This window comes from Schistocerca piceifrons, unplaced genomic scaffold (assembly GCF_021461385.2).
Source record: "Schistocerca piceifrons isolate TAMUIC-IGC-003096 unplaced genomic scaffold, iqSchPice1.1 HiC_scaffold_637, whole genome shotgun sequence".
NCBI lineage: Eukaryota > Metazoa > Arthropoda > Insecta > Orthoptera > Acrididae > Schistocerca > Schistocerca piceifrons.
The window spans coordinates 33,041-55,696 of record NW_025728880.1 but is presented as its reverse complement, the minus strand read 5'-3'; the positions used below and the strand labels follow the sequence as shown (position 1 = coordinate 55,696).

The window sequence follows — 22,656 nt, the reverse complement described above, 5'->3', positions numbered from 1 at the left end:
AACGTCAAAACCTTGCAAGCAATATCAGTGTAGCGTATCGAGCTGTACGTTTCGTTGCAGTAAGTCGTGGAAAAGAATGCACAGCACCTTTCTCATTTGCATTAGACGACACTGCATGTCGATACAATGCTTATTACTGCGGTAAATAGGTGGGCCGGTGATTTTGCCCCGATCGGATATCGACGTGGACGGATGCTGTCATTAAACGATTCGCGAGTGGGAGCTTGGTCGGCTGCACTGCAGCTTGGCATAAGACGTTAACACCGGCCCAGTACGATGTTTTGAATGCGTTTTCGAATCGACAAATGTCTTCTTTCCGCAAGCACTAGCCCAAGACACAGCTGTTGTACCAGCAGACGAGGTGGCCGAGTGGTTAAGGCGTTGGACTGCTAATCCAATGTGCTCTGCACGCGTGGGTTCGAATCCCATCCTCGTCGATGAATTTTACGTGAAGCACGCGTTTGCGGTCACTCCTTCTCCGTGCGAAACGCCACTCAGTAGTAACAACGACGCGTATACGTGGCAGATAGCGTGTGTATGAAATACGAGACAAAACTGCCTACCAGATGAAAGCGCACAACATTCCATAGCGTATGCCCTTCGAATTAAACATCATTTCGAGATCTACAAACCAATGAAATTTCGGCTGCAGCTAAGAGTATGTTGGTATTTGCGAACGACGAGCTCTTATTTATATTTAAGTGCATACCTGTCGCAGTCATTTTAACGTATCGAGCCTATAATAATCCATCTGTAGCACAACTGTCGCCTTCCGACAGTTTGTTTCAAGTGAGGCCGCCATCTACAGAAGCGATTTGGCAAGGCCTACTGGAGAGACTTGACTTTGCAGCCATCCGTCGCTAGTGGCCGACCAAACACCAAGCTCCATCGCAAACAGCAGGACAATCTTGGGCTAGGGGGAACGTCAAAACCTTGCAAGCAATATCAGTGTAGCGTATCGAGCTGTACGTTTCGTTGCAGTAAGTCGTGGAAAAGAATGCACAGCACCTTTCTCATTTGCATTAGACGACACTGCATGTCGATACAATGCTTATTACTGCGGTAAATAGGTGGGCCGGTGATTTTGCCCCGATCGGATATCGACGTGGACGGATGCTGTCATTAAACGATTCGCGAGTGGGAGCTTGGTCGGCTGCACTGCAGCTTGGCATAAGACGTTAACACCGGCCCAGTACGATGTTTTGAATGCGTTTTCGAATCGACAAATGTCTTCTTTCCGCAAGCACTAGCCCAAGACACAGCTGTTGTACCAGCAGACGAGGTGGCCGAGTGGTTAAGGCGTTGGACTGCTAATCCAATGTGCTCTGCACGCGTGGGTTCGAATCCCATCCTCGTCGATGAATTTTACGTGAAGCACGCGTTTGCGGTCACTCCTTCTCCGTGCGAAACGCCACTCAGTAGTAACAACGACGCGTATACGTGGCAGATAGCGTGTGTATGAAATACGAGACAAAACTGCCTACCAGATGAAAGCGCACAACATTCCATAGCGTATGCCCTTCGAATTAAACATCATTTCGAGATCTACAAACCAATGAAATTTCGGCTGCAGCTAAGAGTATGTTGGTATTTGCGAACGACGAGCTCTTATTTATATTTAAGTGCATACCTGTCGCAGTCATTTTAACGTATCGAGCCTATAATAATCCATCTGTAGCACAACTGTCGCCTTCCGACAGTTTGTTTCAAGTGAGGCCGCCATCTACAGAAGCGATTTGGCAAGCCCTACTGGAGAGACTTGACTTTGCAGCCATCCGTCGCTAGTGGCCGACCAAACACCAAGCTCCATCGCAAACAGCAGGACAATCTTGGGCTAGGGGGAACGTCAAAACCTTGCAAGCAATATCAGTGTAGCGTATCGAGCTGTACGTTTCGTTGCAGTAAGTCGTGGAAAAGAATGCACAGCACCTTTCTCATTTGCATTAGACGACACTGCATGTCGATACAATGCTTATTACTGCGGTAAATAGGTGGGCCGGTGATTTTGCCCCGATCGGATATCGACGTGGACGGATGCTGTCATTAAACGATTCGCGAGTGGGAGCTTGGTCGGCTGCACTGCAGCTTGGCATAAGACGTTAACACCGGCCCAGTACGATGTTTTGAATGCGTTTTCGAATCGACAAATGTCTTCTTTCCGCAAGCACTAGCCCAAGACACAGCTGTTGTACCAGCAGACGAGGTGGCCGAGTGGTTAAGGCGTTGGACTGCTAATCCAATGTGCTCTGCACGCGTGGGTTCGAATCCCATCCTCGTCGATGAATTTTACGTGAAGCACGCGTTTGCGGTCACTCCTTCTCCGTGCGAAACGCCACTCAGTAGTAACAACGACGCGTATACGTGGCAGATAGCGTGTGTATGAAATACGAGACAAAACTGCCTACCAGATGAAAGCGCACAACATTCCATAGCGTATGCCCTTCGAATTAAACATCATTTCGAGATCTACAAACCAATGAAATTTCGGCTGCAGCTAAGAGTATGTTGGTATTTGCGAACGACGAGCTCTTATTTATATTTAAGTGCATACCTGTCGCAGTCATTTTAACGTATCGAGCCTATAATAATCCATCTGTAGCACAACTGTCGCCTTCCGACAGTTTGTTTCAAGTGAGGCCGCCATCTACAGAAGCGATTTGGCAAGCCCTACTGGAGAGACTTGACTTTGCAGCCATCCGTCGCTAGTGGCCGACCAAACACCAAGCTCCATCGCAAACAGCAGGACAATCTTGGGCTAGGGGGAACGTCAAAACCTTGCAAGCAATATCAGTGTAGCGTATCGAGCTGTACGTTTCGTTGCAGTAAGTCGTGGAAAAGAATGCACAGCACCTTTCTCATTTGCATTAGACGACACTGCATGTCGATACAATGCTTATTACTGCGGTAAATAGGTGGGCCGGTGATTTTGCCCCGATCGGATATCGACGTGGACGGATGCTGTCATTAAACGATTCGCGAGTGGGAGCTTGGTCGGCTGCACTGCAGCTTGGCATAAGACGTTAACACCGGCCCAGTACGATGTTTTGAATGCGTTTTCGAATCGACAAATGTCTTCTTTCCGCAAGCACTAGCCCAAGACACAGCTGTTGTACCAGCAGACGAGGTGGCCGAGTGGTTGAGGCGTTGGACTGCTAATCCAATGTGCTCTGCACGCGTGGGTTCGAATCCCATCCTCGTCGATGAATTTTACGTGAAGCACGCGTTTGCGGTCACTCCTTCTCCGTGCGAAACGCCACTCAGTAGTAACAACGACGCGTATACGTGGCAGATAGCGTGTGTATGAAATACGAGACAAAACTGCCTACCAGATGAAAGCGCACAACATTCCATAGCGTATGCCCTTCGAATTAAACATCATTTCGAGATCTACAAACCAATGAAATTTCGGCTGCAGCTAAGAGTATGTTGGTATTTGCGAACGACGAGCTCTTATTTATATTTAAGTGCATACCTGTCGCAGTCATTTTAACGTATCGAGCCTATAATAATCCATCTGTAGCACAACTGTCGCCTTCCGACAGTTTGTTTCAAGTGAGGCCGCCATCTACAGAAGCGATTTGGCAAGCCCTACTGGAGAGACTTGACTTTGCAGCCATCCGTCGCTAGTGGCCGACCAAACACCAAGCTCCATCGCAAACAGCAGGACAATCTTGGGCTAGGGGGAACGTCAAAACCTTGCAAGCAATATCAGTGTAGCGTATCGAGCTGTACGTTTCGTTGCAGTAAGTCGTGGAAAAGAATGCACAGCACCTTTCTCATTTGCATTAGACGACACTGCATGTCGATACAATGCTTATTCCTGCGGTAAATAGGTGGGCCGGTGATTTTGCCCCGATCGGATATCGACGTGGACGGATGCTGTCATTAAACGATTCGCGAGTGGGAGCTTGGTCGGCTGCACTGCAGCTTGGCATAAGACGTTAACACCGACCCAGAACGATGTTTTGAATGCGTTTTCGAATCGACAAATGTCTTCTTTCCGCAAGCACTAGCCCAAGACACAGCTGTTGTACCAGCAGACGAGGTGGCCGAGTGGTTAAGGCGTTGGACTGCTAATCTAATGTGCTCTGCACGCGTGGGTTCGAATCCCATCCTCGTCGATGAATTTTACGTGAAGCACGCGTTTGCGGTCACTCCTTCTCCGTGCGAAACGCCACTCAGTAGTAACAACGACGCGTATACGTGGCAGATAGCGTGTGTATGAAATACGAGACAAAACTGCCTACCAGATGAAAGCGCACAACATTCCATAGCGTATGCCCTTCGAATTAAACATCATTTCGAGATCTACAAACCAATGAAATTTCGGCTGCAGCTAAGAGTATGTTGGTATTTGCGAACGACGAGCTCTTATTTATATTTAAGTGCATACCTGTCGCAGTCATTTTAACGTATCGAGCCTATAATAATCCATCTGTAGCACAACTGTCGCCTTCCGACAGTTTGTTTCAAGTGAGGCCGCCATCTACAGAAGCGATTTGGCAAGGCCTACTGGAGAGACTTGACTTTGCAGCCATCCGTCGCTAGTGGCCGACCAAACACCAAGCTCCATCGCAAACAGCAGGACAATCTTGGGCTAGGGGGAACGTCAAAACCTTGCAAGCAATATCAGTGTAGCGTATCGAGCTGTACGTTTCGTTGCAGTAAGTCGTGGAAAAGAATGCACAGCACCTTTCTCATTTGCATTAGACGACACTGCATGTCGATACAATGCTTATTACTGCGGTAAATAGGTGGGCCGGTGATTTTGCCCCGATCGGATATCGACGTGGACGGATGCTGTCATTAAACGATTCGCGAGTGGGAGCTTGGTCGGCTGCACTGCAGCTTGGCATAAGACGTTAACACCGGCCCAGTACGATGTTTTGAATGCGTTTTCGAATCGACAAATGTCTTCTTTCCGCAAGCACTAGCCCAAGACACAGCTGTTGTACCAGCAGACGAGGTGGCCGAGTGGTTGAGGCGTTGGACTGCTAATCCAATGTGCTCTGCACGCGTGGGTTCGAATCCCATCCTCGTCGATGAATTTTACGTGAAGCACGCGTTTGCGGTCACTCCTTCTCCGTGCGAAACGCCACTCAGTAGTAACAACGACGCGTATACGTGGCAGATAGCGTGTGTATGAAATACGAGACAAAACTGCCTACCAGATGAAAGCGCACAACATTCCATAGCGTATGCCCTTCGAATTAAACATCATTTCGAGATCTACAAACCAATGAAATTTCGGCTGCAGCTAAGAGTATGTTGGTATTTGCGAACGACGAGCTCTTATTTATATTTAAGTGCATACCTGTCGCAGTCATTTTAACGTATCGAGCCTATAATAATCCATCTGTAGCACAACTGTCGCCTTCCGACAGTTTGTTTCAAGTGAGGCCGCCATCTACAGAAGCGATTTGGCAAGGCCTACTGGAGAGACTTGACTTTGCAGCCATCCGTCGCTAGTGGCCGACCAAACACCAAGCTCCATCGCAAACAGCAGGACAATCTTGGGCTAGGGGGAACGTCAAAACCTTGCAAGCAATATCAGTGTAGCGTATCGAGCTGTACGTTTCGTTGCAGTAAGTCGTGGAAAAGAATGCACAGCACCTTTCTCATTTGCATTAGACGACACTGCATGTCGATACAATGCTTATTACTGCGGTAAATAGGTGGGCCGGTGATTTTGCCCCGATCGGATATCGACGTGGACGGATGCTGTCATTAAACGATTCGCGAGTGGGAGCTTGGTCGGCTGCACTGCAGCTTGGCATAAGACGTTAACACCGGCCCAGTACGATGTTTTGAATGCGTTTTCGAATCGACAAATGTCTTCTTTCCGCAAGCACTAGCCCAAGACACAGCTGTTGTACCAGCAGACGAGGTGGCCGAGTGGTTGAGGCGTTGGACTGCTAATCCAATGTGCTCTGCACGCGTGGGTTCGAATCCCATCCTCGTCGATGAATTTTACGTGAAGCACGCGTTTGCGGTCACTCCTTCTCCGTGCGAAACGCCACTCAGTAGTAACAACGACGCGTATACGTGGCAGATAGCGTGTGTATGAAATACGAGACAAAACTGCCTACCAGATGAAAGCGCACAACATTCCATAGCGTATGCCCTTCGAATTAAACATCATTTCGAGATCTACAAACCAATGAAATTTCGGCTGCAGCTAAGAGTATGTTGGTATTTGCGAACGACGAGCTCTTATTTATATTTAAGTGCATACCTGTCGCAGTCATTTTAACGTATCGAGCCTATAATAATCCATCTGTAGCACAACTGTCGCCTTCCGACAGTTTGTTTCAAGTGAGGCCGCCATCTACAGAAGCGATTTGGCAAGCCCTACTGGAGAGACTTGACTTTGCAGCCATCCGTCGCTAGTGGCCGACCAAACACCAAGCTCCATCGCAAACAGCAGGACAATCTTGGGCTAGGGGGAACGTCAAAACCTTGCAAGCAATATCAGTGTAGCGTATCGAGCTGTACGTTTCGTTGCAGTAAGTCGTGGAAAAGAATGCACAGCACCTTTCTCATTTGCATTAGACGACACTGCATGTCGATACAATGCTTATTCCTGCGGTAAATAGGTGGGCCGGTGATTTTGCCCCGATCGGATATCGACGTGGACGGATGCTGTCATTAAACGATTCGCGAGTGGGAGCTTGGTCGGCTGCACTGCAGCTTGGCATAAGACGTTAACACCGACCCAGAACGATGTTTTGAATGCGTTTTCGAATCGACAAATGTCTTCTTTCCGCAAGCACTAGCCCAAGACACAGCTGTTGTACCAGCAGACGAGGTGGCCGAGTGGTTAAGGCGTTGGACTGCTAATCCAATGTGCTCTGCACGCGTGGGTTCGAATCCCATCCTCGTCGATGAATTTTACGTGAAGCACGCGTTTGCGGTCACTCCTTCTCCGTGCGAAACGCCACTCAGTAGTAACAACGACGCGTATACGTGGCAGATAGCGTGTGTATGAAATACGAGACAAAACTGCCTACCAGATGAAAGCGCACAACATTCCATAGCGTATGCCCTTCGAATTAAACATCATTTCGAGATCTACAAACCAATGAAATTTCGGCTGCAGCTAAGAGTATGTTGGTATTTGCGAACGACGAGCTCTTATTTATATTTAAGTGCATACCTGTCGCAGTCATTTTAACGTATCGAGCCTATAATAATCCATCTGTAGCACAACTGTCGCCTTCCGACAGTTTGTTTCAAGTGAGGCCGCCATCTACAGAAGCGATTTGGCAAGCCCTACTGGAGAGACTTGACTTTGCAGCCATCCGTCGCTAGTGGCCGACCAAACACCAAGCTCCATCGCAAACAGCAGGACAATCTTGGGCTAGGGGGAACGTCAAAACCTTGCAAGCAATATCAGTGTAGCGTATCGAGCTGTACGTTTCGTTGCAGTAAGTCGTGGAAAAGAATGCACAGCACCTTTCTCATTTGCATTAGACGACACTGCATGTCGATACAATGCTTATTCCTGCGGTAAATAGGTGGGCCGGTGATTTTGCCCCGATCGGATATCGACGTGGACGGATGCTGTCATTAAACGATTCGCGAGTGGGAGCTTGGTCGGCTGCACTGCAGCTTGGCATAAGACGTTAACACCGACCCAGAACGATGTTTTGAATGCGTTTTCGAATCGACAAATGTCTTCTTTCCGCAAGCACTAGCCCAAGACACAGCTGTTGTACCAGCAGACGAGGTGGCCGAGTGGTTAAGGCGTTGGACTGCTAATCCAATGTGCTCTGCACGCGTGGGTTCGAATCCCATCCTCGTCGATGAATTTTACGTGAAGCACGCGTTTGCGGTCACTCCTTCTCCGTGCGAAACGCCACTCAGTAGTAACAACGACGCGTATACGTGGCAGATAGCGTGTGTATGAAATACGAGACAAAACTGCCTACCAGATGAAAGCGCACAACATTCCATAGCGTATGCCCTTCGAATTAAACATCATTTCGAGATCTACAAACCAATGAAATTTCGGCTGCAGCTAAGAGTATGTTGGTATTTGCGAACGACGAGCTCTTATTTATATTTAAGTGCATACCTGTCGCAGTCATTTTAACGTATCGAGCCTATAATAATCCATCTGTAGCACAACTGTCGCCTTCCGACAGTTTGTTTCAAGTGAGGCCGCCATCTACAGAAGCGATTTGGCAAGGCCTACTGGAGAGACTTGACTTTGCAGCCATCCGTCGCTAGTGGCCGACCAAACACCAAGCTCCATCGCAAACAGCAGGACAATCTTGGGCTAGGGGGAACGTCAAAACCTTGCAAGCAATATCAGTGTAGCGTATCGAGCTGTACGTTTCGTTGCAGTAAGTCGTGGAAAAGAATGCACAGCACCTTTCTCATTTGCATTAGACGACACTGCATGTCGATACAATGCTTATTACTGCGGTAAATAGGTGGGCCGGTGATTTTGCCCCGATCGGATATCGACGTGGACGGATGCTGTCATTAAACGATTCGCGAGTGGGAGCTTGGTCGGCTGCACTGCAGCTTGGCATAGGCGTTAACACCGGCCCAGTACGATGTTTTGAATGCGTTTTCGAATCGACAAATGTCTTCTTTCCGCAAGCACTAGCCCAAGACACAGCTTTTGTACCAGCAGACGAGGTGGCCGAGTGGTTAAGGCGTTGGACTGCTAATCCAATGTGCTCTGCACGCGTGGGTTCGAATCCCATCCTCGTCGATGAATTTTACGTGAAGCACGCGTTTGCGGTCACTCCTTCTCCGTGCGAAACGCCACTCAGTAGTAACAACGACGCGTATACGTGGCAGATAGCGTGTGTATGAAATACGAGACAAAACTGCCTACCAGATGAAAGCGCACAACATTCCATAGCGTATGCCCTTCGAATTAAACATCATTTCGAGATCTACAAACCAATGAAATTTCGGCTGCAGCTAAGAGTATGTTGGTATTTGCGAACGACGAGCTCTTATTTATATTTAAGTGCATACCTGTCGCAGTCATTTTAACGTATCGAGCCTATAATAATCCATCTGTAGCACAACTGTCGCCTTCCGACAGTTTGTTTCAAGTGAGGCCGCCATCTACAGAAGCGATTTGGCAAGGCCTACTGGAGAGACTTGACTTTGCAGCCATCCGTCGCTAGTGGCCGACCAAACACCAAGCTCCATCGCAAACAGCAGGACAATCTTGGGCTAGGGGGAACGTCAAAACCTTGCAAGCAATATCAGTGTAGCGTATCGAGCTGTACGTTTCGTTGCAGTAAGTCGTGGAAAAGAATGCACAGCACCTTTCTCATTTGCATTAGACGACACTGCATGTCGATACAATGCTTATTACTGCGGTAAATAGGTGGGCCGGTGATTTTGCCCCGATCGGATATCGACGTGGACGGATGCTGTCATTAAACGATTCGCGAGTGGGAGCTTGGTCGGCTGCACTGCAGCTTGGCATAAGGCGTTAACACCGGCCCAGTACGATGTTTTGAATGCGTTTTCGAATCGACAAATGTCTTCTTTCCGCAAGCACTAGCCCAAGACACAGCTGTTGTACCAGCAGACGAGGTGGCCGAGTGGTTAAGGCGTTGGACTGCTAATCCAATGTGCTCTGCACGCGTGGGTTCGAATCCCATCCTCGTCGATGAATTTTACGTGAAGCACGCGTTTGCGGTCACTCCTTCTCCGTGCGAAACGCCACTCAGTAGTAACAACGACGCGTATACGTGGCAGATAGCGTGTGTATGAAATACGAGACAAAACTGCCTACCAGATGAAAGCGCACAACATTCCATAGCGTATGCCCTTCGAATTAAACATCATTTCGAGATCTACAAACCAATGAAATTTCGGCTGCAGCTAAGAGTATGTTGGTATTTGCGAACGACGAGCTCTTATTTATATTTAAGTGCATACCTGTCGCAGTCATTTTAACGTATCGAGCCTATAATAATCCATCTGTAGCACAACTGTCGCCTTCCGACAGTTTGTTTCAAGTGAGGCCGCCATCTACAGAAGCGATTTGGCAAGGCCTACTGGAGAGACTTGACTTTGCAGCCATCCGTCGCTAGTGGCCGACCAAACACCAAGCTCCATCGCAAACAGCAGGACAATCTTGGGCTAGGGGGAACGTCAAAACCTTGCAAGCAATATCAGTGTAGCGTATCGAGCTGTACGTTTCGTTGCAGTAAGTCGTGGAAAAGAATGCACAGCACCTTTCTCATTTGCATTAGACGACACTGCATGTCGATACAATGCTTATTACTGCGGTAAATAGGTGGGCCGGTGATTTTGCCCCGATCGGATATCGACGTGGACGGATGCTGTCATTAAACGATTCGCGAGTGGGAGCTTGGTCGGCTGCACTGCAGCTTGGCATAGGCGTTAACACCGGCCCAGTACGATGTTTTGAATGCGTTTTCGAATCGACAAATGTCTTCTTTCCGCAAGCACTAGCCCAAGACACAGCTTTTGTACCAGCAGACGAGGTGGCCGAGTGGTTAAGGCGTTGGACTGCTAATCCAATGTGCTCTGCACGCGTGGGTTCGAATCCCATCCTCGTCGATGAATTTTACGTGAAGCACGCGTTTGCGGTCACTCCTTCTCCGTGCGAAACGCCACTCAGTAGTAACAACGACGCGTATACGTGGCAGATAGCGTGTGTATGAAATACGAGACAAAACTGCCTACCAGATGAAAGCGCACAACATTCCATAGCGTATGCCCTTCGAATTAAACATCATTTCGAGATCTACAAACCAATGAAATTTCGGCTGCAGCTAAGAGTATGTTGGTATTTGCGAACGACGAGCTCTTATTTATATTTAAGTGCATACCTGTCGCAGTCATTTTAACGTATCGAGCCTATAATAATCCATCTGTAGCACAACTGTCTCCTTCCGACAGTTTGTTTCAAGTGAGGCCGCCATCTACAGAAGCGATTTGGCAAGGCCTACTGGAGAGACTTGACTTTGCAGCCATCCGTCGCTAGTGGCCGACCAAACACCAAGCTCCATCGCAAACAGCAGGACAATCTTGGGCTAGGGGGAACGTCAAAACCTTGCAAGCAATATCAGTGTAGCGTATCGAGCTGTACGTTTCGTTGCAGTAAGTCGTGGAAAAGAATGCACAGCACCTTTCTCATTTGCATTAGACGACACTGCATGTCGATACAATGCTTATTACTGCGGTAAATAGGTGGGCCGGTGATTTTGCCCCGATCGGATATCGACGTGGACGGATGCTGTCATTAAACGATTCGCGAGTGGGAGCTTGGTCGGCTGCACTGCAGCTTGGCATAAGACGTTAACACCGGCCCAGTACGATGTTTTGAATGCGTTTTCGAATCGACAAATGTCTTCTTTCCGCAAGCACTAGCCCAAGACACAGCTGTTGTACCAGCAGACGAGGTGGCCGAGTGGTTGAGGCGTTGGACTGCTAATCCAATGTGCTCTGCACGCGTGGGTTCGAATCCCATCCTCGTCGATGAATTTTACGTGAAGCACGCGTTTGCGGTCACTCCTTCTCCGTGCGAAACGCCACTCAGTAGTAACAACGACGCGTATACGTGGCAGATAGCGTGTGTATGAAATACGAGACAAAACTGCCTACCAGATGAAAGCGCACAACATTCCATAGCGTATGCCCTTCGAATTAAACATCATTTCGAGATCTACAAACCAATGAAATTTCGGCTGCAGCTAAGAGTATGTTGGTATTTGCGAACGACGAGCTCTTATTTATATTTAAGTGCATACCTGTCGCAGTCATTTTAACGTATCGAGCCTATAATAATCCATCTGTAGCACAACTGTCGCCTTCCGACAGTTTGTTTCAAGTGAGGCCGCCATCTACAGAAGCGATTTGGCAAGCCCTACTGGAGAGACTTGACTTTGCAGCCATCCGTCGCTAGTGGCCGACCAAACACCAAGCTCCATCGCAAACAGCAGGACAATCTTGGGCTAGGGGGAACGTCAAAACCTTGCAAGCAATATCAGTGTAGCGTATCGAGCTGTACGTTTCGTTGCAGTAAGTCGTGGAAAAGAATGCACAGCACCTTTCTCATTTGCATTAGACGACACTGCATGTCGATACAATGCTTATTCCTGCGGTAAATAGGTGGGCCGGTGATTTTGCCCCGATCGGATATCGACGTGGACGGATGCTGTCATTAAACGATTCGCGAGTGGGAGCTTGGTCGGCTGCACTGCAGCTTGGCATAAGACGTTAACACCGACCCAGAACGATGTTTTGAATGCGTTTTCGAATCGACAAATGTCTTCTTTCCGCAAGCACTAGCCCAAGACACAGCTGTTGTACCAGCAGACGAGGTGGCCGAGTGGTTAAGGCGTTGGACTGCTAATCCAATGTGCTCTGCACGCGTGGGTTCGAATCCCATCCTCGTCGATGAATTTTACGTGAAGCACGCGTTTGCGGTCACTCCTTCTCCGTGCGAAACGCCACTCAGTAGTAACAACGACGCGTATACGTGGCAGATAGCGTGTGTATGAAATACGAGACAAAACTGCCTACCAGATGAAAGCGCACAACATTCCATAGCGTATGCCCTTCGAATTAAACATCATTTCGAGATCTACAAACCAATGAAATTTCGGCTGCAGCTAAGAGTATGTTGGTATTTGCGAACGACGAGCTCTTATTTATATTTAAGTGCATACCTGTCGCAGTCATTTTAACGTATCGAGCCTATAATAATCCATCTGTAGCACAACTGTCGCCTTCCGACAGTTTGTTTCAAGTGAGGCCGCCATCTACAGAAGCGATTTGGCAAGGCCTACTGGAGAGACTTGACTTTGCAGCCATCCGTCGCTAGTGGCCGACCAAACACCAAGCTCCATCGCAAACAGCAGGACAATCTTGGGCTAGGGGGAACGTCAAAACCTTGCAAGCAATATCAGTGTAGCGTATCGAGCTGTACGTTTCGTTGCAGTAAGTCGTGGAAAAGAATGCACAGCACCTTTCTCATTTGCATTAGACGACACTGCATGTCGATACAATGCTTATTACTGCGGTAAATAGGTGGGCCGGTGATTTTGCCCCGATCGGATATCGACGTGGACGGATGCTGTCATTAAACGATTCGCGAGTGGGAGCTTGGTCGGCTGCACTGCAGCTTGGCATAGGCGTTAACACCGGCCCAGTACGATGTTTTGAATGCGTTTTCGAATCGACAAATGTCTTCTTTCCGCAAGCACTAGCCCAAGACACAGCTTTTGTACCAGCAGACGAGGTGGCCGAGTGGTTAAGGCGTTGGACTGCTAATCCAATGTGCTCTGCACGCGTGGGTTCGAATCCCATCCTCGTCGATGAATTTTACGTGAAGCACGCGTTTGCGGTCACTCCTTCTCCGTGCGAAACGCCACTCAGTAGTAACAACGACGCGTATACGTGGCAGATAGCGTGTGTATGAAATACGAGACAAAACTGCCTACCAGATGAAAGCGCACAACATTCCATAGCGTATGCCCTTCGAATTAAACATCATTTCGAGATCTACAAACCAATGAAATTTCGGCTGCAGCTAAGAGTATGTTGGTATTTGCGAACGACGAGCTCTTATTTATATTTAAGTGCATACCTGTCGCAGTCATTTTAACGTATCGAGCCTATAATAATCCATCTGTAGCACAACTGTCGCCTTCCGACAGTTTGTTTCAAGTGAGGCCGCCATCTACAGAAGCGATTTGGCAAGGCCTACTGGAGAGACTTGACTTTGCAGCCATCCGTCGCTAGTGGCCGACCAAACACCAAGCTCCATCGCAAACAGCAGGACAATCTTGGGCTAGGGGGAACGTCAAAACCTTGCAAGCAATATCAGTGTAGCGTATCGAGCTGTACGTTTCGTTGCAGTAAGTCGTGGAAAAGAATGCACAGCACCTTTCTCATTTGCATTAGACGACACTGCATGTCGATACAATGCTTATTACTGCGGTAAATAGGTGGGCCGGTGATTTTGCCCCGATCGGATATCGACGTGGACGGATGCTGTCATTAAACGATTCGCGAGTGGGAGCTTGGTCGGCTGCACTGCAGCTTGGCATAAGGCGTTAACACCGGCCCAGTACGATGTTTTGAATGCGTTTTCGAATCGACAAATGTCTTCTTTCCGCAAGCACTAGCCCAAGACACAGCTGTTGTACCAGCAGACGAGGTGGCCGAGTGGTTAAGGCGTTGGACTGCTAATCCAATGTGCTCTGCACGCGTGGGTTCGAATCCCATCCTCGTCGATGAATTTTACGTGAAGCACGCGTTTGCGGTCACTCCTTCTCCGTGCGAAACGCCACTCAGTAGTAACAACGACGCGTATACGTGGCAGATAGCGTGTGTATGAAATACGAGACAAAACTGCCTACCAGATGAAAGCGCACAACATTCCATAGCGTATGCCCTTCGAATTAAACATCATTTCGAGATCTACAAACCAATGAAATTTCGGCTGCAGCTAAGAGTATGTTGGTATTTGCGAACGACGAGCTCTTATTTATATTTAAGTGCATACCTGTCGCAGTCATTTTAACGTATCGAGCCTATAATAATCCATCTGTAGCACAACTGTCGCCTTCCGACAGTTTGTTTCAAGTGAGGCCGCCATCTACAGAAGCGATTTGGCAAGGCCTACTGGAGAGACTTGACTTTGCAGCCATCCGTCGCTAGTGGCCGACCAAACACCAAGCTCCATCGCAAACAGCAGGACAATCTTGGGCTAGGGGGAACGTCAAAACCTTGCAAGCAATATCAGTGTAGCGTATCGAGCTGTACGTTTCGTTGCAGTAAGTCGTGGAAAAGAATGCACAGCACCTTTCTCATTTGCATTAGACGACACTGCATGTCGATACAATGCTTATTACTGCGGTAAATAGGTGGGCCGGTGATTTTGCCCCGATCGGATATCGACGTGGACGGATGCTGTCATTAAACGATTCGCGAGTGGGAGCTTGGTCGGCTGCACTGCAGCTTGGCATAGGCGTTAACACCGGCCCAGTACGATGTTTTGAATGCGTTTTCGAATCGACAAATGTCTTCTTTCCGCAAGCACTAGCCCAAGACACAGCTTTTGTACCAGCAGACGAGGTGGCCGAGTGGTTAAGGCGTTGGACTGCTAATCCAATGTGCTCTGCACGCGTGGGTTCGAATCCCATCCTCGTCGATGAATTTTACGTGAAGCACGCGTTTGCGGTCACTCCTTCTCCGTGCGAAACGCCACTCAGTAGTAACAACGACGCGTATACGTGGCAGATAGCGTGTGTATGAAATACGAGACAAAACTGCCTACCAGATGAAAGCGCACAACATTCCATAGCGTATGCCCTTCGAATTAAACATCATTTCGAGATCTACAAACCAATGAAATTTCGGCTGCAGCTAAGAGTATGTTGGTATTTGCGAACGACGAGCTCTTATTTATATTTAAGTGCATACCTGTCGCAGTCATTTTAACGTATCGAGCCTATAATAATCCATCTGTAGCACAACTGTCTCCTTCCGACAGTTTGTTTCAAGTGAGGCCGCCATCTACAGAAGCGATTTGGCAAGGCCTACTGGAGAGACTTGACTTTGCAGCCATCCGTCGCTAGTGGCCGACCAAACACCAAGCTCCATCGCAAACAGCAGGACAATCTTGGGCTAGGGGGAACGTCAAAACCTTGCAAGCAATATCAGTGTAGCGTATCGAGCTGTACGTTTCGTTGCAGTAAGTCGTGGAAAAGAATGCACAGCACCTTTCTCATTTGCATTAGACGACACTGCATGTCGATACAATGCTTATTACTGCGGTAAATAGGTGGGCCGGTGATTTTGCCCCGATCGGATATCGACGTGGACGGATGCTGTCATTAAACGATTCGCGAGTGGGAGCTTGGTCGGCTGCACTGCAGCTTGGCATAAGACGTTAACACCGGCCCAGTACGATGTTTTGAATGCGTTTTCGAATCGACAAATGTCTTCTTTCCGCAAGCACTAGCCCAAGACACAGCTGTTGTACCAGCAGACGAGGTGGCCGAGTGGTTGAGGCGTTGGACTGCTAATCCAATGTGCTCTGCACGCGTGGGTTCGAATCCCATCCTCGTCGATGAATTTTACGTGAAGCACGCGTTTGCGGTCACTCCTTCTCCGTGCGAAACGCCACTCAGTAGTAACAACGACGCGTATACGTGGCAGATAGCGTGTGTATGAAATACGAGACAAAACTGCCTACCAGATGAAAGCGCACAACATTCCATAGCGTATGCCCTTCGAATTAAACATCATTTCGAGATCTACAAACCAATGAAATTTCGGCTGCAGCTAAGAGTATGTTGGTATTTGCGAACGACGAGCTCTTATTTATATTTAAGTGCATACCTGTCGCAGTCATTTTAACGTATCGAGCCTATAATAATCCATCTGTAGCACAACTGTCGCCTTCCGACAGTTTGTTTCAAGTGAGGCCGCCATCTACAGAAGCGATTTGGCAAGCCCTACTGGAGAGACTTGACTTTGCAGCCATCCGTCGCTAGTGGCCGACCAAACACCAAGCTCCATCGCAAACAGCAGGACAATCTTGGGCTAGGGGGAACGTCAAAACCTTGCAAGCAATATCAGTGTAGCGTATCGAGCTGTACGTTTCGTTGCAGTAAGTCGTGGAAAAGAATGCACAGCACCTTTCTCATTTGCATTAGACGACACTGCATGTCGATACAATGCTTATTCCTGCGGTAAATAGGTGGGCCGGTGATTTTGCCCCGATCGGATATCGACGTGGACGGATGCTGTCATTAAACGATTCGCGAGTGGGAGCTTGGTCGGCTGCACTGCAGCTTGGCATAAGACGTTAACACCGACCCAGAACGATGTTTTGAATGCGTTTTCGAATCGACAAATGTCTTCTTTCCGCAAGCACTAGCCCAAGACACAGCTGTTGTACCAGCAGACGAGGTGGCCGAGTGGTTAAGGCGTTGGACTGCTAATCCAATGTGCTCTGCACGCGTGGGTTCGAATCCCATCCTCGTCGATGAATTTTACGTGAAGCACGCGTTTGCGGTCACTCCTTCTCCGTGCGAAACGCCACTCAGTAGTAACAACGACGCGTATACGTGGCAGATAGCGTGTGTATGAAATACGAGACAAAACTGCCTACCAGATGAAAGCGCACAACATTCCATAGCGTATGCCCTTCGAATTAAACATCATTTCGAGATCTACAAACCAATGAAATTTCGGCTGCAGCTAAGAGTATGTTGGTATTTGCGAACGACGAGCTCTTATTTATATTTAAGTGCATACCTGTCGCAGTCATTTTAACGTATCGAGCCTATAATAATCCATCTGTAGCACAACTGTCGCCTTCCGACAGTTTGTTTCAAGTGAGGCCGCCATCTACAGAAGCGATTTGGCAAGGCCTACTGGAGAGACTTGACTTTGCAGCCATCCGTCGCTAGTGGCCGACCAAACACCAAGCTCCATCGCAAACAGCAGGACAATCTTGGGCTAGGGGGAACGTCAAAACCTTGCAAGCAATATCAGTGTAGCGTATCGAGCTGTACGTTTCGTTGCAGTAAGTCGTGGAAAAGAATGCACAGCACCTTTCTCATTTGCATTAGACGACACTGCATGTCGATACAATGCTTATTACTGCGGTAAATAGGTGGGCCGGTGATTTTGCCCCGATCGGATATCGACGTGGACGGATGCTGTCATTAAACGATTCGCGAGTGGGAGCTTGGTCGGCTGCACTGCAGCTTGGCATAGGCGTTAACACCGGCCCAGTACGATGTTTTGAATGCGTTTTCGAATCGACAAATGTCTTCTTTCCGCAAGCACTAGCCCAAGACACAGCTTTTGTACCAGCAGACGAGGTGGCCGAGTGGTTAAGGCGTTGGACTGCTAATCCAATGTGCTCTGCACGCGTGGGTTCGAATCCCATCCTCGTCGATGAATTTTACGTGAAGCACGCGTTTGCGGTCACTCCTTCTCCGTGCGAAACGCCACTCAGTAGTAACAACGACGCGTATACGTGGCAGATAGCGTGTGTATGAAATACGAGACAAAACTGCCTACCAGATGAAAGCGCACAACATTCCATAGCGTATGCCCTTCGAATTAAACATCATTTCGAGATCTACAAACCAATGAAATTTCGGCTGCAGCTAAGAGTATGTTGGTATTTGCGAACGACGAGCTCTTATTTATATTTAAGTGCATACCTGTCGCAGTCATTTTAACGTATCGAGCCTATAATAATCCATCTGTAGCACAACTGTCGCCTTCCGACAGTTTGTTTCAAGTGAGGCCGCCATCTACAGAAGCGATTTGGCAAGGCCTACTGGAGAGACTTGACTTTGCAGCCATCCGTCGCTAGTGGCCGACCAAACACCAAGCTCCATCGCAAACAGCAGGACAATCTTGGGCTAGGGGGAACGTCAAAACCTTGCAAGCAATATCAGTGTAGCGTATCGAGCTGTACGTTTCGTTGCAGTAAGTCGTGGAAAAGAATGCACAGCACCTTTCTCATTTGCATTAGACGACACTGCATGTCGATACAATGCTTATTACTGCGGTAAATAGGTGGGCCGGTGATTTTGCCCCGATCGGATATCGACGTGGACGGATGCTGTCATTAAACGATTCGCGAGTGGGAGCTTGGTCGGCTGCACTGCAGCTTGGCATAAGACGTTAACACCGGCCCAGTACGATGTTTTGAATGCGTTTTCGAATCGACAAATGTCTTCTTTCCGCAAGCACTAGCCCAAGACACAGCTGTTGTACCAGCAGACGAGGTGGCCGAGTGGTTGAGGCGTTGGACTGCTAATCCAATGTGCTCTGCACGCGTGGGTTCGAATCCCATCCTCGTCGATGAATTTTACGTGAAGCACGCGTTTGCGGTCACTCCTTCTCCGTGCGAAACGCCACTCAGTAGTAACAACGACGCGTATACGTGGCAGATAGCGTGTGTATGAAATACGAGACAAAACTGCCTACCAGATGAAAGCGCACAACATTCCATAGCGTATGCCCTTCGAATTAAACATCATTTCGAGATCTACAAACCAATGAAATTTCGGCTGCAGCTAAGAGTATGTTGGTATTTGCGAACGACGAGCTCTTATTTATATTTAAGTGCATACCTGTCGCAGTCATTTTAACGTATCGAGCCTATAATAATCCATCTGTAGCACAACTGTCGCCTTCCGACAGTTTGTTTCAAGTGAGGCCGCCATCTACAGAAGCGATTTGGCAAGGCCTACTGGAGAGACTTGACTTTGCAGCCATCCGTCGCTAGTGGCCGACCAAACACCAAGCTCCATCGCAAACAGCAGGACAATCTTGGGCTAGGGGGAACGTCAAAACCTTGCAAGCAATATCAGTGTAGCGTATCGAGCTGTACGTTTCGTTGCAGTAAGTCGTGGAAAAGAATGCACAGCACCTTTCTCATTTGCATTAGACGACACTGCATGTCGATACAATGCTTATTCCTGCGGTAAATAGGTGGGCCGGTGATTTTGCCCCGATCGGATATCGACGTGGACGGATGCTGTCATTAAACGATTCGCGAGTGGGAGCTTGGTCGGCTGCACTGCAGCTTGGCATAAGACGTTAACACCGACCCAGAACGATGTTTTGAATGCGTTTTCGAATCGACAAATGTCTTCTTTCCGCAAGCACTAGCCCAAGACACAGCTGTTGTACCAGCAGACGAGGTGGCCGAGTGGTTAAGGCGTTGGACTGCTAATCCAATGTGCTCTGCACGCGTGGGTTCGAATCCCATCCTCGTCGATGAATTTTACGTGAAGCACGCGTTTGCGGTCACTCCTTCTCCGTGCGAAACGCCACTCAGTAGTAACAACGACGCGTATACGTGGCAGATAGCGTGTGTATGAAATACGAGACAAAACTGCCTACCAGATGAAAGCGCACAACATTCCATAGCGTATGCCCTTCGAATTAAACATCATTTCGAGATCTACAAACCAATGAAATTTCGGCTGCAGCTAAGAGTATGTTGGTATTTGCGAACGACGAGCTCTTATTTATATTTAAGTGCATACCTGTCGCAGTCATTTTAACGTATCGAGCCTATAATAATCCATCTGTAGCACAACTGTCGCCTTCCGACAGTTTGTTTCAAGTGAGGCCGCCATCTACAGAAGCGATTTGGCAAGGCCTACTGGAGAGACTTGACTTTGCAGCCATCCGTCGCTAGTGGCCGACCAAACACCAAGCTCCATCGCAAACAGCAGGACAATCTTGGGCTAGGGGGAACGTCAAAACCTTGCAAGCAATATCAGTGTAGCGTATCGAGCTGTACGTTTCGTTGCAGTAAGTCGTGGAAAAGAATGCACAGCACCTTTCTCATTTGCATTAGACGACACTGCATGTCGATACAATGCTTATTACTGCGGTAAATAGGTGGGCCGGTGATTTTGCCCCGATCGGATATCGACGTGGACGGATGCTGTCATTAAACGATTCGCGAGTGGGAGCTTGGTCGGCTGCACTGCAGCTTGGCATAAGGCGTTAACACCGGCCCAGTACGATGTTTTGAATGCGTTTTCGAATCGACAAATGTCTTCTTTCCGCAAGCACTAGCCCAAGACACAGCTGTTGTACCAGCAGACGAGGTGGCCGAGTGGTTAAGGCGTTGGACTGCTAATCCAATGTGCTCTGCACGCGTGGGTTCGAATCCCATCCTCGTCGATGAATTTTACGTGAAGCACGCGTTTGCGGTCACTCCTTCTCCGTGCGAAACGCCACTCAGTAGTAACAACGACGCGTATACGTGGCAGATAGCGTGTGTATGAAATACGAGACAAAACTGCCTACCAGATGAAAGCGCACAACATTCCATAGCGTATGCCCTTCGAATTAAACATCATTTCGAGATCTACAAACCAATGAAATTTCGGCTGCAGCTAAGAGTATGTTGGTATTTGCGAACGACGAGCTCTTATTTATATTTAAGTGCATACCTGTCGCAGTCATTTTAACGTATCGAGCCTATAATAATCCATCTGTAGCACAACTGTCGCCTTCCGACAGTTTGTTTCAAGTGAGGCCGCCATCTACAGAAGCGATTTGGCAAGGCCTACTGGAGAGACTTGACTTTGCAGCCATCCGTCGCTAGTGGCCGACCAAACACCAAGCTCCATCGCAAACAGCAGGACAATCTTGGGCTAGGGGGAACGTCAAAACCTTGCAAGCAATATCAGTGTAGCGTATCGAGCTGTACGTTTCGTTGCAGTAAGTCGTGGAAAAGAATGCACAGCACCTTTCTCATTTGCATTAGACGACACTGCATGTCGATACAATGCTTATTACTGCGGTAAATAGGTGGGCCGGTGATTTTGCCCCGATCGGATATCGACGTGGACGGATGCTGTCATTAAACGATTCGCGAGTGGGAGCTTGGTCGGCTGCACTGCAGCTTGGCATAAGGCGTTAACACCGGCCCAGTACGATGTTTTGAATGCGTTTTCGAATCGACAAATGTCTTCTTTCCGCAAGCACTAGCCCAAGACACAGCTGTTGTACCAGCAGACGAGGTGGCCGAGTGGTTAAGGCGTTGGACTGCTAATCCAATGTGCTCTGCACGCGTGGGTTCGAATCCCATCCTCGTCGATGAATTTTACGTGAAGCACGCGTTTGCGGTCACTCCTTCTCCGTGCGAAACGCCACTCAGTAGTAACAACGACGCGTATACGTGGCAGATAGCGTGTGTATGAAATACGAGACAAAACTGCCTACCAGATGAAAGCGCACAACATTCCATAGCGTATGCCCTTCGAATTAAACATCATTTCGAGATCTACAAACCAATGAAATTTCGGCTGCAGCTAAGAGTATGTTGGTATTTGCGAACGACGAGCTCTTATTTATATTTAAGTGCATACCTGTCGCAGTCATTTTAACGTATCGAGCCTATAATAATCCATCTGTAGCACAACTGTCGCCTTCCGACAGTTTGTTTCAAGTGAGGCCGCCATCTACAGAAGCGATTTGGCAAGGCCTACTGGAGAGACTTGACTTTGCAGCCATCCGTCGCTAGTGGCCGACCAAACACCAAGCTCCATCGCAAACAGCAGGACAATCTTGGGCTAGGGGGAACGTCAAAACCTTGCAAGCAATATCAGTGTAGCGTATCGAGCTGTACGTTTCGTTGCAGTAAGTCGTGGAAAAGAATGCACAGCACCTTTCTCATTTGCATTAGACGACACTGCATGTCGATACAATGCTTATTACTGCGGTAAATAGGTGGGCCGGTGATTTTGCCCCGATCGGATATCGACGTGGACGGATGCTGTCATTAAACGATTCGCGAGTGGGAGCTTGGTCGGCTGCACTGCAGCTTGGCATAAGGCGTTAACACCGGCCCAGTACGATGTTTTGAATGCGTTTTCGAATCGACAAATGTCTTCTTTCCGCAAGCACTAGCCCAAGACACAGCTGTTGTACCAGCAGACGAGGTGGCCGAGTGGTTAAGGCGTTGGACTGCTAATCCAATGTGCTCTGCACGCGTGGGTTCGAATCCCATCCTCGTCGATGAATTTTACGTGAAGCACGCGTTTGCGGTCACTCCTTCTCCGTGCGAAACGCCACTCAGTAGTAACAACGACGCGTATACGTGGCAGATAGCGTGTGTATGAAATACGAGACAAAACT

The 22,656-nt window shown here is 48.5% G+C and overlaps 25 non-coding genes across 25 annotated transcripts; all 25 read left to right on the top strand.

Moving 5' to 3' along the window:
- The first annotated feature begins 355 nt into the window (after positions 1 to 355).
- Trnas-gcu lies at positions 356 to 437 on the top strand. Its single transcript has one exon. It is a non-coding gene; the product is annotated as a tRNA-Ser (tRNA).
- Positions 438 to 1,276: 839 nt separating this feature from the next.
- On the top strand, positions 1,277 to 1,358 carry Trnas-gcu. Its single transcript has one exon. It is a non-coding gene; the product is annotated as a tRNA-Ser (tRNA).
- An 839-nt stretch (positions 1,359 to 2,197) lies between these two features.
- Trnas-gcu lies at positions 2,198 to 2,279 on the top strand. The gene has a single exon. It is a non-coding gene; the product is annotated as a tRNA-Ser (tRNA).
- An 839-nt stretch (positions 2,280 to 3,118) lies between these two features.
- Positions 3,119 to 3,200, top strand: Trnas-gcu. Its single transcript has one exon. It is a non-coding gene; the product is annotated as a tRNA-Ser (tRNA).
- Positions 3,201 to 4,039: 839 nt separating this feature from the next.
- On the top strand, positions 4,040 to 4,121 carry Trnas-gcu. The gene has a single exon. It is a non-coding gene; the product is annotated as a tRNA-Ser (tRNA).
- Positions 4,122 to 4,960: 839 nt separating this feature from the next.
- Trnas-gcu lies at positions 4,961 to 5,042 on the top strand. The gene has a single exon. It is a non-coding gene; the product is annotated as a tRNA-Ser (tRNA).
- Positions 5,043 to 5,881: 839 nt separating this feature from the next.
- On the top strand, positions 5,882 to 5,963 carry Trnas-gcu. Its single transcript has one exon. It is a non-coding gene; the product is annotated as a tRNA-Ser (tRNA).
- An 839-nt stretch (positions 5,964 to 6,802) lies between these two features.
- On the top strand, positions 6,803 to 6,884 carry Trnas-gcu. Its single transcript has one exon. It is a non-coding gene; the product is annotated as a tRNA-Ser (tRNA).
- An 839-nt stretch (positions 6,885 to 7,723) lies between these two features.
- Positions 7,724 to 7,805, top strand: Trnas-gcu. The gene has a single exon. It is a non-coding gene; the product is annotated as a tRNA-Ser (tRNA).
- Positions 7,806 to 8,643: 838 nt separating this feature from the next.
- On the top strand, positions 8,644 to 8,725 carry Trnas-gcu. Its single transcript has one exon. It is a non-coding gene; the product is annotated as a tRNA-Ser (tRNA).
- Positions 8,726 to 9,564: 839 nt separating this feature from the next.
- Trnas-gcu lies at positions 9,565 to 9,646 on the top strand. Its single transcript has one exon. It is a non-coding gene; the product is annotated as a tRNA-Ser (tRNA).
- An 838-nt stretch (positions 9,647 to 10,484) lies between these two features.
- Positions 10,485 to 10,566, top strand: Trnas-gcu. The gene has a single exon. It is a non-coding gene; the product is annotated as a tRNA-Ser (tRNA).
- An 839-nt stretch (positions 10,567 to 11,405) lies between these two features.
- On the top strand, positions 11,406 to 11,487 carry Trnas-gcu. The gene has a single exon. It is a non-coding gene; the product is annotated as a tRNA-Ser (tRNA).
- An 839-nt stretch (positions 11,488 to 12,326) lies between these two features.
- Trnas-gcu lies at positions 12,327 to 12,408 on the top strand. The gene has a single exon. It is a non-coding gene; the product is annotated as a tRNA-Ser (tRNA).
- An 838-nt stretch (positions 12,409 to 13,246) lies between these two features.
- Trnas-gcu lies at positions 13,247 to 13,328 on the top strand. Its single transcript has one exon. It is a non-coding gene; the product is annotated as a tRNA-Ser (tRNA).
- Positions 13,329 to 14,167: 839 nt separating this feature from the next.
- On the top strand, positions 14,168 to 14,249 carry Trnas-gcu. The gene has a single exon. It is a non-coding gene; the product is annotated as a tRNA-Ser (tRNA).
- Positions 14,250 to 15,087: 838 nt separating this feature from the next.
- Positions 15,088 to 15,169, top strand: Trnas-gcu. The gene has a single exon. It is a non-coding gene; the product is annotated as a tRNA-Ser (tRNA).
- Positions 15,170 to 16,008: 839 nt separating this feature from the next.
- Trnas-gcu lies at positions 16,009 to 16,090 on the top strand. Its single transcript has one exon. It is a non-coding gene; the product is annotated as a tRNA-Ser (tRNA).
- Positions 16,091 to 16,929: 839 nt separating this feature from the next.
- On the top strand, positions 16,930 to 17,011 carry Trnas-gcu. The gene has a single exon. It is a non-coding gene; the product is annotated as a tRNA-Ser (tRNA).
- An 838-nt stretch (positions 17,012 to 17,849) lies between these two features.
- Positions 17,850 to 17,931, top strand: Trnas-gcu. The gene has a single exon. It is a non-coding gene; the product is annotated as a tRNA-Ser (tRNA).
- Positions 17,932 to 18,770: 839 nt separating this feature from the next.
- Positions 18,771 to 18,852, top strand: Trnas-gcu. The gene has a single exon. It is a non-coding gene; the product is annotated as a tRNA-Ser (tRNA).
- An 839-nt stretch (positions 18,853 to 19,691) lies between these two features.
- Trnas-gcu lies at positions 19,692 to 19,773 on the top strand. Its single transcript has one exon. It is a non-coding gene; the product is annotated as a tRNA-Ser (tRNA).
- Positions 19,774 to 20,612: 839 nt separating this feature from the next.
- Trnas-gcu lies at positions 20,613 to 20,694 on the top strand. The gene has a single exon. It is a non-coding gene; the product is annotated as a tRNA-Ser (tRNA).
- Positions 20,695 to 21,533: 839 nt separating this feature from the next.
- Positions 21,534 to 21,615, top strand: Trnas-gcu. Its single transcript has one exon. It is a non-coding gene; the product is annotated as a tRNA-Ser (tRNA).
- An 839-nt stretch (positions 21,616 to 22,454) lies between these two features.
- On the top strand, positions 22,455 to 22,536 carry Trnas-gcu. Its single transcript has one exon. It is a non-coding gene; the product is annotated as a tRNA-Ser (tRNA).
- Positions 22,537 to 22,656: the final 120 nt, after the last annotated feature.